This window comes from Staurois parvus, unplaced genomic scaffold, assembly GCF_062004578.1.
Source record: "Staurois parvus isolate SC_StPar_1 unplaced genomic scaffold, SC_StPar_1.0 ptg000182l, whole genome shotgun sequence".
Lineage (NCBI taxonomy): Eukaryota > Metazoa > Chordata > Amphibia > Anura > Ranidae > Staurois > Staurois parvus.
The window spans coordinates 1,620,708-1,635,163 of NW_028317978.1; positions in this window are offsets into that span (position 1 = coordinate 1,620,708).

The following is a 14,456-nucleotide window of genomic DNA, read 5'->3' on the forward strand; positions in this document are numbered from 1 at the left end:
TTTGAACATGTGAAAATGATAAATGGGTATTCTCTACTTAACTAATTCTATTTTACCATCAGCTGTCATGTTGATGTTTCTTAATGTGTGTGGTACAAAACTAATGAAAATAATAATCTGCACTGTGTAAAGTATATAATTAGTAAGGGAAGTCAAACAAGTGTACATCAATAATCATCTGAAATTCCATTTGATGAATGCAGAGCAGTTGTAATGACACGCCTGAATCAGAGAACTCAGGGTGCAGTAGTGCTATTTGTTTACTACTTTACCTGTCATTGGGGAATCTTGACACAGAAAATCTACAAAGATGGTTCATTTGTCAAAAAGGTATACCTTATTCAAAAAGAATGTTTATAAATGATGTCCTTTACTACTATTTAAAAAGGATTGTTGTTTATTAGGTGATAATTTACTGGCCCTCTGGTTACATGAGATGTACACTAGGATGGAGATATTTTATGTTTAGAAATGACAGATTTTGAATATCTTGAGAAGGCATGATGTGTCTAATTAGAGAAGGCCACAAGTTGTGTGCAGATATCTAATTGTCAACAGCAACCAGACAGATAATTCAATTTCCATACCACTGCTTTTAAAAAAAGACACATTTATAAAGTAAAGTGGTTTGTTATACAAATGTGCATTTTGCTTGCTTCTTAGTCAAATGAATGACTGGGGGGAAAAAGGCAGGAAAAAGGACAGTCCGATCAAATGACCTGCCAAAGTCATGTAAATAGCCTTTCCACTAATAACGGAGTACTCCATGTAGCGTTCTGGCACTTTCACATTGATCCATATGCATTTTTGCCATGATTTTGCAGCAATTTGACTGCAGTTTTGCTGCAATTGTGGTGCATTTTTCACAGGACATGTGACTCAAAAACCGCAACAAAAGTGCATTTCTGATGCATTTTTTATGCATTTTATATGCATTTTTGCAGCTTTTTAAATGCATTTCAATGGGGTGGAAGGTTTTCGGTGCAGTTTTTTTAACTGCCCAAATATGCCCTGAAAATGCAGCAAGCAGGATTTTGTACACCGCAACAGAAGCACAATGGACCAGTGTGAAGACATACATAGACATACATAGGGAAGCATTTTTTTCAGCTTTTCTTGTGCTTTTTAACTCAAATTTGCTTCAAAAACTTCTCAGTGTGAAAGCAGCCTTATAAAGAGAGAACGTTTTGGGACAGCACAGCCTTATTTTATGAATGGTATACAACATGCAAATAGAATGTGACCTAAACACTACTGTATCAAGCAGTGAGCAGAAGGTGGTATCCGCTACCCTCTATAAATAGCCCCCTAAACTTATTCACTACCTTGGGTAACACTTTTATGCTCATTTTCTATACAAGAGGTTTCTGAACTAGTATGGTAAATAACAGGTAATATTGAGCACTGTGTATTTTATCCCGCAACATTGCAAAAAGCACCTTATATAGCTTTATACAAGTGGTCCCATGGTTTCTTTCATGGCCAGAGTTTTGTTTCTTACATTTTAATATCTGATCCTTTAGTGATGCACCATCCCCTCTTTATAAGGTAAAACTGATTACCTAAGGTCTATTTGCATTTTCCAGTACGAAAACCTCAATAAAATATGTAGGATTTACAATTTTATTATGGGCTGACTTATGAGAAGAAATTACACAAGTACTAATATAATGCCAAAAATAATAGAAATTTAAAAAACTCAAATAATGAGTCAAATTGATGTTTTTTCAGTTTGGAAAGGCTTCAGATTAGTATACTGTTCATGTACTAGTTAAGTGATTATATTTAAGTAGATTTCCCCCAAATTATATAGAAAACAACTTAAGCTCCAACCTTCCCTTCTCTTCCCTGTGTCTATTTATATTATGATTTTGCAGTATTATGTCTGGATTGCATTTGCAAGTGGATTCCACTAGGCTGGCCTCTACCAGAACACTTAACAATGGCAATTATTTAACTTTTTTTTACATCAAAATTGTTGCTGCTTTGTAGAAAGGTTATGTATGTAAAGTGTAGGAAATGTTGTCTTGTATATACAGTACATTCATCTGCATTTCATTACACATGCTATTAAATGAAGCTTTCACCATGTAGATAAAAAAATGTCTGTATGTTGCAAGTCTTCTTGTGCTCACTGGAGAAAAAAAATTATATTTCAAATAAAGCACATCGTGAATATTAGTGACTTGCTAAAGTTTGAGGGCTCTTCAAAAAAAACTTTTTTTTTTACTCTTTTTTTCTACAAAGAAAGCTCTAACACTATGCAAACACATTCCTCCATATTATTATTATTTATTAGTACAATCCTCCATATTTATCTATTTATTACAGGCACTTATATAGTGCCATCAATTTACACAGCGCTTTACATATATATTGTACATTCACATCATTCCATAACCCTCAAGGGGTGTACAATCTAATGTCCCTAACTTACATTACATACATACACATACTAGGGCCAATTTAGACAGGAGCCAATTACCAGCATGTCTTTGGAGTGTGGGAGGAAACTGGAGGAAACCCACGCAGGCACAGGGAGAACATGCAAACTCCAGGCAGGTGGTACCGTGGCTGAGATTTGAACCGACAACCCGAGTACTGCCAGGCGGAAGTGCTAACCATTTAGCCACTATGCTGCCCGTATGTATCTTTACCATTGCTTTTAATTACCTGCTCTTTTCCATTGCACATCCTGAAACCTCAAAACTCTTCTGTTGAAAATTTATTTTAATGAAATATGATGTCCTGTACTACAGAAAATCATCTTGAGTTCTCAAGCTCATGGAGATTTGGTTACCCACTCTTAGCACTTTGTGTAGGTTCTCTACAATAATTGTTAGTAAGTGTTGCAATAAATAAGGCCTGGAAAAAAATTCTGAAGCTCTATGTCACAGTAGCCGTACAAAGGTCAAGGAAATTAAAAAAGAAATGTTCAGAATGACACATATGAATACATATATATATTCATAAGATGCATGTATTTGAAACAAGATTTTCTTTTTTTTTACAACTCCAGTGTGGATTACTTCAGACAAAAATTAGGTCAGTGCAAGGACCAAATTAGCAGATAACCTCTTCTTTCCGTTTGCTGACTCCAGGGGTCCTGGAAATTGCACAATTACATCTGTAATGTAACAAATGGCAGCAAATTGAATATACTGTATATCCTTCCCGAAAGAATAATTACAATTCTTATGTACTGTGCTTACACATAGTGCAAACTGAACTTTAAACTCAGGAGAATGATTTAGAGCAGGACCTCATCTCTTTTTTGGGTGTCTCAATCCAAAGTTTCAATGAGAGACAGTATGCGTTAAAGGGAATTACTTGTGCTGTGCTTTGCTGTCTCTTTAGCTAATCCATGCAGCTCTAGAAAGTATTTGCCATGAAATAATTGTTTATTCATTAAACAAAGACCGAATGTAAATATATAAAAGAAAAATACATGGATGTAACTCATTTGTTTACAAACTTTTCAAAGTATGCTCAGCACGGGGAGGAGAAAGCAGCTAAGAATATTGTACTATAAGTGCATGTATCCTATGATTAAGGGTACAGTAAGCCAAAATGGCTTTGCTCATCACTTCAGATGTTCACACTTTTTCATCCACATAAGAAATAAATTCTTTTGTATGTTATTTTGTGTTTTTTTTTTGTTGGTTTACACTACAGATCAGTAATACATTTCTTTACAATCAACTATTCTTAGTTTAGAGCAATGGAAGCACAACTAGGGTTAACCACAGCACTGATTAGATTAATGTAAGTGTGTTTAATAATAATGTAAGTATGTTTAATATATTCCTTGAATATCTTGACAGTATTATGTATACAAAGTCACAAACTGGACATCATTGGAAAATCCCACTTACTTTCAAGACTTAGGGGTCTACAGGGACTTTTGACACAACGTCTTAAATATCTGACCAGAGGCACAAAGGTTTCTCTGGCCCATCTACAACCCCTACCAAATATACATAGTATCCTAAAGTCCTAATTTTACTTATCAAGCTATAACATAAATAGGTTCATTTGCTCCTTGATATTGACTTCAGCTACAATGGATTTCCAGGTGTTACAGTTTAAAATTCAAAATAGATCTACTTGCTTTTCTCTTTTTTTAATCCATGGATGATATAAAGGAATGCAGAGGCTGAAGAAAGACCATCCGTAATTAAAATACAGTCATACATTCGATTAGAATTAGAAGTTGAATAACCTCATTATAAATGTGACCTTGGCTGAGGTGATTTATGTTTCCGAGACTTTGTTCCTTCAGTGTATATTGGGTGTTGTTAGAAAAAGTTGTTAAAATAAGAAAGAGATAAGGTAAAATTAACACAAAATAAAACAACTGTAATGCATATTAACCACAAATCAGATGATTGTCTCTTCTAAAACCCTGAAACTGCTTAGACACTACTAGTTGTAAATTTACACTCCAAGTAAACATAACAATTGTACATTTAAATGAATTCAACAGGCACAGCCTGTCCTTGATACGGGCTAACATTAATTAAATAATGCAGCTGTTTTAAGCTCAGAAACTACATTTGTTTACCTTAATCTTAGCTTTATGTAATATACTGCAATCAGAATCCACAGAGCATCTAACAGGGTCTCTGGGCATGCAGTTTCCAAACCCTGTGTTGTTTAACGTCCTACCTCTGCTTCATGTATTCCCATACACACTGAAATATATTAAGTACAGCAAGTAGCCAGCAGTGAATGCATCTGGGATTTGCTCTCTTGTATTACAAGCAGGGGTTCAAAGAATTCCAACATCAGGGACTGATATGGAGTGGTGTATTATAGCAATGCCTGGATGAAAACTGAAGTACTGAGCTGGCAGGTTGTGCTCCCTGTATGCAGTACCAGGTTTATTTTCAATTCTGACTAGAGTAAACCTTTAACAATTTTATTTTCCTTTAGTGTTTATGAAGAGTATTCTTTGGTTTCAAAGTATTGAAGCTGCCCTGTCTGCTACCTTATTGAAATTCTAACAAGCCAGCTTTACGTAAAGCGCAAAAATGCAACACGCTTCAATAGACAGCACTGCTCTAAATGCACAGTTTATACCAACAGTGTATGTGTACATTCAATGCTAAGCTCTAGTATGTAATTTAAAAAAAAAACTTTTCTACCTTGAGAGGTTATCATTAACTTGTGTACAACCACCTATAGCTGAGTAAATGTTAATACAGAATACCTGAGCCTTGTGGATGGTCATGGTCAGCTCTTTTTACTTTCAAGTCTTTTTACTTTCAAGTGCTTTAGCTCCTCAGACTGATTCTAATTCAGTTTCTATGTTATTGTTTAGTTCACAGCTCCCCTGTGAAGCGTCAAATGCTGATGTTCCGTCAGCTCTAAACTGTCATTTATATTTGTCATTCAGTCCTTGTTAAAAAAAATAAAACAGTATTCCGCCTGCATCCGTGAGCTACGGTAGAGAATTCCCCATTGTAAAATTAATCCATTTAGATGGAAACTTCTGTGTCACTCCCCTGTCTAAATTGGCAGATCTGGCTCTTTTGCAAAAACCAATAAAGTGTGAACCTTGATGCATCTGCCAATCAAACTCATCTTTCGTGAGCGAAGCCAGATGACAATAAAAGAGCAGAGATGTTTCTGATTGGATATTCTCATCTAACCATGTCAGCTTGCACCTGCCATGCTTGGTGGTACTCTGTGTCTAGCTAGGACCTCATTATGGGGCACTGGAGTTTTCACATTGGGAAGTTATTTGCATTCATTTATACTATTTACAGTTCTGTCATTCTCAAAGTTGGCTAGCAGAAAAGAGTTATTCGTTCCCTTTGGCTTAGTTTCATGTATAGGTCTGTTTTCTGAAGGATACAAAAACTTGTGTACACATGCTGAATGTATAGTTTTAACCTACAAATGTGCAATAATATTTTTGACATTGTTATGTCACTAGCAACTAGTAATCCTTCACTGTGAGCAAAAGATCAGCATGCACAAATAATCCAATGTATTATCTGTTTGGATATGCAGGAATGTTTTCTACTTTTCAGATATTACAGAAATCTTCAGCTTTATAGAGTGACATACCATGTCAAGAACTAAAGTCAGGAATGCCTAAATATTACCGCCAGTCTCAAGAACAATTGAGTACTGTCCATGACACTTTTATTAGTTGCACTAACATCCAATTTTTCAGGACAACCTTCTTCAAGGTCCAAGCAGTACTAATACATGAGGTTTTAGCAGAAAGTTAAGTAAAGCCAGTCATAGACAGTTTAGAATCTTGACCGTTTCAGCAGGGACCAGCTGAGTTTCAAACCATGTATGGGCAGGCTTAATGTACCCAAATTGATTGATACCCAAGTTGATCAATTGATGAACCGTGGTACAACCAGCCTGTCTGATTTTATATGCGATTATTACTAGCAGCTATTATAGACATGGGCGGCATAGTGGCTTAGAGGGTAGCACGTCTGCTGTGCAGTAAGTGGGTCATGGGTTCAATTCCCAGCCATGGTGCCTCCTGCATGGCATTTGCATGTTCTCCCTGTGCTTGCGTGGGTTTCCTCCCACACTCCAAAGACATGCTGGTAGGTTAATTGGCTCCTGTCTAAATTGTCCTAGTTTCATCCCTGGCCATGTGGGATCTCCTGCATGGTAGAGGTTGGGGAAAGACCTTGCAACCTACCCTGTAAAAATAATTGCTAAGAAAATTCATGGAAAAAGTCACTTACGAGTGATGGTCCATGCAATCTCCAAGGGTTGGATATAGGGGCAGATTGGGAACTTGGGCACTGCCCAAGGGCCTGGGGTCAGTAGGGGGCACCATGAGATGCCCCTGGTAGCTTTCATAGGCTTTTTTGGGTGTGGTTTGTGTGTGGGTGAGGACACAGGGGCCCCATGATCCCCTATTGCCCGGGGGCCCCATGAGTTGTCAGTCCGTCCCTGGTTGGATACAACTGAATGGATAGAGAGAGAGAGAGAGATTATAGACACTAGCAGTAATCACTGTGTTCTTCCGGAAGGACAGCATCCCCTGCCCCCTGCCAGAAAAACACAATGGTTCTGCAAGAAGAATTCTCATATTAAAACTGACTGTCCACGGTTGCAAGAAAGAAAATTGCTCCAAGTAAGACAATCTCTGAGGAAAAAATAAAAAACTAAAAGAAACGTACACAGCAATGGTAATTAAACTAGGATAGTTAGTGAGATAAGACAGAGAGACAACTATAGATTTGGGGGAGTCACAGACGTGAGAGGGGGTCGTAAAACTGTTGGATAATGATTTAGAAAGGCCAGGTCTACATTTAGTTCCATGTTTTTGTGGCGACACACCTGAAAGCTTGTTCTCAAAAACTGGATGTTAGTGCAAGTAAAAAAAGTATCACGGACAGTACTCAGTTGTTCTTGTTGCATGTGCACTATTACAGCTACAATTACTTCAACCACCAGTCTCATAATTGACTATTGCTGAAACATCATGAGGAAGTCTTCCAAAAAGAAGAGAAGTTTGTTTTACTCAGGATCCATTTTTACAAAAGCTAATCTTGGAATGGTGAAGCATATCTCATTCACCTTTGCATTTGGTCACTTTCCCTCCTGTACACTGACCTACTGAACCTTTTTTTACACCTTTACCACATTTAAAGGTTTTGATCATGTCCACCCTTTCGCTTCTTTCCTCAAGGCTGTACATTATTATTATTATTATTGTTATACAGTGTTTAGATTCTTAAAGTATTTCCTGATATGATTTATTCCTCAGACTTATAATCATTTTTGTTGCCTGTCTCTGGACTCATTCAATCTTATCAATATCTTTGGGTAAGTGAGGTCTCCAGAACTGAACACAGTATTCTAAAAGAGGTCTAACTAGATTTATTTAGGGGAATCAACACCTCCTTCTTCCTGTTGGTGATTGATCCAGTGATGCACCTTAGAACTTAATTTGGCTTTTTGTTGGTTACGCTGTTGTTCATTTAGCAATTATCTGAAATGAGCACATCTTTTCCTGTGTGTTGTCTGTGCCCTCTTTGGGGTTGTTTCTCCTAATTTTCAGTCAAATTGATGAGTATCAGACATAACAGTAAGTAGGGGGGTTTTCCCCCAGTAAGGACATATATACCAATAAAATCAGGGTTTTTTGTTGTTGTGTGGGAAAGGTTTCAAATATCCGTCTGGTTTTTAATGCTGTTTGTGTCCCATTTGGGGTGATTTCCCTTCCCTTCCTATCCAGGTGATAGGTGTCAAGACATATTTAGCTGTGTATGTTATGTAAGACAATATTTAAACCAATTTTACACACTGGCATCTGCTATCGTGTTCAAGAAATATATAATTTTAATGTTCAGAATTGTAATATATATGATATCAGGTTCACTGTGACATTTACTGCCAAAGTCAGAATCACATAAGAATGGTCATAAACAAATAACACAAGTTGTTTTTACAGACTTTATGGTCATCGTTTTTAATAATTCTGTTTTTGCTGCAGTATTGATTGAACCTCCCTGAGTGTGATTCTTTTTACAGAAAGAAGTTTTTCAATGCACTCACCAGTAGTTTGGAATAATGATTTCATTTTTAAAAAGGAAGTTAACTTTTTCATCTGTGTTGTGATTAAAACCCAACTGCTGTTCTGCAGACAGGCAGGTAGCCTTATAAAAACAGTGCAAAAGACTTCCATAGCGTAGTAAATAGTAGAAAACTTTGCACCCACAAAAAAAAATTGCACCCACAAAAAAACTCCCGGGGCAGTGGAGCATTCACAGCACACACTGACAAAAAGAACAAATCTTCCAGCCTCTACTTTATGCCCTGGCCTGTGGCTCCACCCATCCAAATGATGACAGCAAGTCAGAACACGTTTTGAGGATAGTGGAGATAATTTGTCTTTCATTAGCCTTTCACGGGCAGCACAGTGGCTAAACGGTTAGCACTTCTGCCTGGTAGTACTAGGGTCATCGGTTCAAATCCCAACCATGGCACCACCTGCCTGGAGTTTGCATGTTCTCCCTGTGCCTGCGTGGGTTTCCTCCAGTTTCCTCCCACACTCCAAAGACATGCTGGTAGGTTAATTGGTTCTTGTCTAAATTGGCCCTAGTATGTGTATGTATGTAATGTGAGTTAGGGACCTTAGATTGTACACCCCTTGAGGGTTAGGGACTGATGTGAATGTACAATATATATGTAAAGTGCTGTGTAAATTGACGGTGCTATATAAGTACCTGAAATAAATGATAATGAGCAGAGCTTGACCACATGCTTGCAAACTAACTTCTGGCTTCCTGATATTTCACCATTGTCATGTCCTTTCACGCTGGTGTTTCTTGTTCCCTCTGCCAATACCTCAGAGCATGAGGTAAAAGCTGGAAGGTTCATTTCTTTTACTCAATGCAAGCTGTGAATGCTCTACTGCCCCTTTTATTATTATTATTATTATTCAGGATTTATATAGCGGCAACAGTTTACGCAGCACTTTACAACATAAGGGCAGACAGTACAATTACAATACAAATGAATACAGGAGGATTCAGAGGACCCTGCTTGTTAGAGCTTACAATCTAAGAGGGAGGGTCAAGAGATACCAAAGGTAATACCCTAGGGCACTATTCTTTTTTGAGTGTAATTGATTTTATTTCATTAATGTTTATTACAATTTACTACACTATGGAGATCTTTTGAGCTATTGGTTATTGTGTCTTTTTTTTAGTTCCCACTCCATAAATACAGGACTACCACTGTCTTGTTTATGTATACAGTCATGGCCGAAATTGTTGGCACCCTTGATATTTTTCCTGAAAATCAAGTATTTCACACAAAAAAGGTATTGCATTAACACATGTTTTGCTATACACATGTTTATTCCCTTTGTATGTATTGGAACAAATATAAAACAGAGGCAGAAAAGCAAATATGACATAATGTCACACAAAACCCCAAAAATGGGCTGGACAAAAGTATTGGCACCCTTAACTTAATATTTGGTTGCACACCCTTTGGAAAACATAACTGAAATCAGTCGCTTCCTATAACCATCAATAAGCTTCTGACACCTCTCACCCGGAATTTTGGACCACTCTTCCTTTGCAAACAGCTCCAGGTCTCTCTTATTGGAAGGACACCTTTTCCCAACAGCAATTTTAAGATCTCTCCACAGGTGTTCAATGGGATTTAGATCTGGGCTCATTGCTGGCCACTTCAGAACTCTCCAGCGCTTCTTTGCCATCCATTTCTGAGTGCTTTTTGACGTATGTTTGGGGTCATTGTCCTGCTGGAAGACCCAGGATCTTGGACGCAAACCCAGCTTTCTGACACTGGGCCCTACAGTGCGACCCAAAATCCTTTGGTAATCCTCAGATTTCATGATGCCTTGCACACAGTCAAGGCACCCAGTGCCAGAGGCAGCAAAACAACCCCAAAACATCATTGAACCTCCACCATATTTTACCGTAGGTACTGTGTTTTGTTCTTTGTAGGCCTCATTCCGTTTTCGGTAAACAGTAGAATGATGTGCTTTACCGAAAAGCTCTATCTTGGTCTCATCTGTCCACAAGACGTTTTCCCAGAAGGCTTTTGGCTTACTCAAGTACATTTTGGCAAACTGTAGTCTTGCTTTTTTATGTCTCTGTGTCAGCAGTGGGGTCCTCCTGGGTCTCCTGCCATAGCGTTTCATTTCATTTAAATGTCGACGGATAGTTCGCGCTGACACTGATGCTCCCTGAGCCTGCAGGACAGCTTGAATGTCTTTGGAACATGTTTGGGGCTGCTTATCCACCATCCGGACTATTCTGCGTTGCAATCTTTCATCAATTTTCCTCATCCGTCCACGACCAGGGAGATTAGCTACAGTGCCATGGGTTGCAAACTTCTTGATAATGTTGCGCACTGTGGACAAAGGCAAATCTAGTTCTCTGGAGATGGACTTGTAACCTTGAGATTGTTGATATTTTGCCACAATTTTGGTTCTCAGGTCCTCAGACAGTTCTCGTCTCCTCTTTCTGTTGTCCATGCTTAGTGTGGCACAGACAGACACACAATGCAAAGGTTAAGTGAACGTCTCTCCTTTTTATCTGCTTTCAGGTGTGATTTCTATATTGCCCACACCTGTTACTTGCCCCAGGTGAGTTTACAGGAGCATCACATGCTTGTAACATTCTTATTTATCCGCAGTTGTGAAAGGGTGCCAATACTTTTGTCCAGCCCATTTTTGGAGGTTTGTGTGACATTATGTCGAATTTGCTTTCTTTCCTCCCTTTTTTTGTTTTGTCCCAATACACACAAAGGGAATAAACATGTGTATAGCAAAACATGTGTTAATGCAATACGTTTCGTGAGAAATACATGATTTCCTGGAGAAATATCAAGGGTGCCAACAATTTCGGCCATGACTGTATATCTTATACCTATACTTTGTATTCTCTGATAAATTTTAAACATTGTATTAATTCATTATATCCTACCTTCCATCCTGAGGGCTTAGGTTGCCCTTAAAGTTCTGCTGCAGAGCCTTAAGGAGACATGAAACAAAATAGAACCCTGTAAAACAAGAATATTTCTATGCATCTGTGATGTCAGCCATATTTTGTATCTTCCTTTTTTCGAAACTATGGCTGCTGGCAGAGTCTTTAGCTTCTAACGTTTCTTACTGTGTGAATATATGACCATATTATCTGAACTTTGCTCACATGTCTGATAGCGCACACTCACCAATGACACCCACAAAGCTTCTTGAGGCCTGGGGACCCCTTTAAACAAGACTGTCATTCTGTTGGTATCACATCCACGTATAACTAGAACCTTCAGGGCCCCGATGCAAGAAACTATGAAGGGCCCTTCTGACTCCCTGCCAGGGTCCTTCCCTTCAGGATCAGAGCCCTTCCTACAGATCTCAGGGCCCTTTACTCCCATCGCAGGGCCCTTTATTACAGTCCTACAGCAGGCCTCCTTCTAGCCATCTTGGGATGCCCCCATGGTGGTGGAACGCCAGGACCTGGTCGCAAATCTTTACAACCCTGGAAGTTCTGCCACTGGTGTCAGTAGTTTTCTTTTTTTGTTATTTTATTTTTTATTATTTTTGCCTTTTTTTACAATTTTATTTTTAATAATTTTCACAATTTTTTAGGAGCCCCGTTGGGGGGCTTTGGTGAGATATTAGGGGTCTAAACAGACCTCTGAAGTCCCGCCTTTGAGACAGAGAAATAATATTGATGACACTCAATCTCCATCCCTGCAGCCTCACCTCACCTGCACGGAATGAATGGAGAGGAATAGCTCTGTACAAAGCGTCCTGCTCATTCACAAACTCAAGCATAGTAAACACAGTTTACTAAGTTTCAGTTATGAATAAACAGAGTCAATGATCTGTACCAATCACTAACTCTGTCCATTCAGAAAAGGAAGGGGTGAGTAAATGACATATTTACTCACCCCTTCCCCGTTCTCCACCCTGACACATCCCCCGCAACAGCCGGCAGGAGAGGGGTGGGGGGAATTTGGCAGAACTGGAGGCAGCAGGACCTCGATAGGAGGATGGTGGGGAATGCATAAAGAGGAACTGATCCCCTCCATTTTCCTTCAGCAGTCACTGAAAGGCTGTAGGAGGAAAATGAGGGGCATTGGTTCCCCTATATTGTCACTTTTGCTGCCTCTTTTACGCAGGTGTACAAAGGATCTGCACAAGCCCTGTGACCCCTGAAATTAAGCTCCTAGTATGATTATGTAGGTAACAAAAAAAATTGAATATTCTTGCAAGTTTTTTTTTCAGGATTAAACTATTGAAGCAGCTGCTTAATATTTTTCCCATTAAAAGCTTTTTGATATATGACTTCAACAGGACCAGAGACAGAGGTACTGTATGTTTCTCACAAGTATATTGCAGATCCATTAACCATTACTGCTATGTGGCCACAGCAGTATTATCAATTTCTCAATATAAATAAAAAAGATGAGCAGTTTTTTTTTTTTTAATATTAACAATTTTTATTGGTTTTCATGTAAATACAAAAAAGGATAAGAAAAGAGAATAAGCATAACAGAGAGGTACATCGATAGCAAAACTGCATAGAATCAGGACCTTACAATTTTGACCGGTAAAGAGGAAACAAAGGTATCCCATGGGAGCCATATTATGTCAAACACAGCAAACAAACAACTATGTATTGCAGTCAAATATTCCATCTGTCTTACATCAGCAATAAGTTTGTACAAAATCGGCATTGAAGGAGGAGTAGAGGATAGCCAACACATAGGAATGCTTCTCCTAGCCGTGGTCAGAACATGTACAGCAAGTTTTCTGGATGGTTTAGGTAGGCCTGGGAATGGTAGACCTAGCAAAAAATGTAGTGGATCAAGTGGGAGAGAGGTATGCTATAGTGATTGTAACAAGGAAAGAACATCTTCCCAAAAAGGAATAATGGAACTGCATGTCCAAAAGATATGGTAGAGAGAACCAAGGTCTTTACCACAGCGCCAGCAGACAGGAGAAGCATTCGGATTATAAGCGTTAAGAACTTCAGGCGTTTTGTACCATAACATCATGATCTTGTATATATTTTCCTTAAAAATCACAGAGACAGAAGATCTAGATGCATTTTCCCCAAATTTTCTTCCACATTAATAAATCAATATCACATTGTACAAATTGAGACCATCTACGCATGTAAAGATGAGTGTCATTGGATAAGGAGGGGGCATCCATAAGAAGTTTATATGTATTAGAAATAATACCCCTTTGGTGGGGACCCTGCATACATAAACGTTCAAAGGGAGTAGGCTTCCCCAGGATCAATGAGGGTGATAAGGTGGAAAATAAGTGGTGTATTTGAAGGTAAATATATAAGTGTTGAGAAGGTAGAAGAGCTTTTTTCTGGAGATCTGAGAATGAGTGTAACTTACGAGTCACCGGGTGTACCAAGTGACACAGTTGAAAAAGGTTAGCTTCTACCCAAAGAGACATCCGGAATATGGCCATACTGTCTGGCAGATTAGGGTTATAGAGGATATTTGTCAGCGGAGAGCAGTCAGAGACCAGTGTAAATTTAGCCTTACATTTCTGCCAAACAGTCAGAGAAAAGTGCATGGGGCCAAGGAATAGATGGCTAAAGGAAGAGACATCCACTGCTGAGGTCGACCAAAGGAGGGAGCACGGATGAGCAGGAGACAGCTGCAAAGATTCAATCTCAGTCCATGTGTTGGGAGGGTAATGAGTAGACCATGACATGAGAAAACGGAGGTGAGTTGCATAGTAGTAGGTTATTATATCCGGTGCCCCCAAACCCCCCCTAGAATGCGGGGACAGCAAAACAGAATCTTCAATCCTATGGCGCTTGTTGTGCCAAATAAAATGCACAAAAGATTTCTGAAGGGAATGGAGTTTGGACATAGGAACAGGAACGGGGAGGGTCGCAAACAGGTATAGAAGTTTGGGTAACACGGTAATTTTTAGTACGTTAATGCGTCCGAGAAAA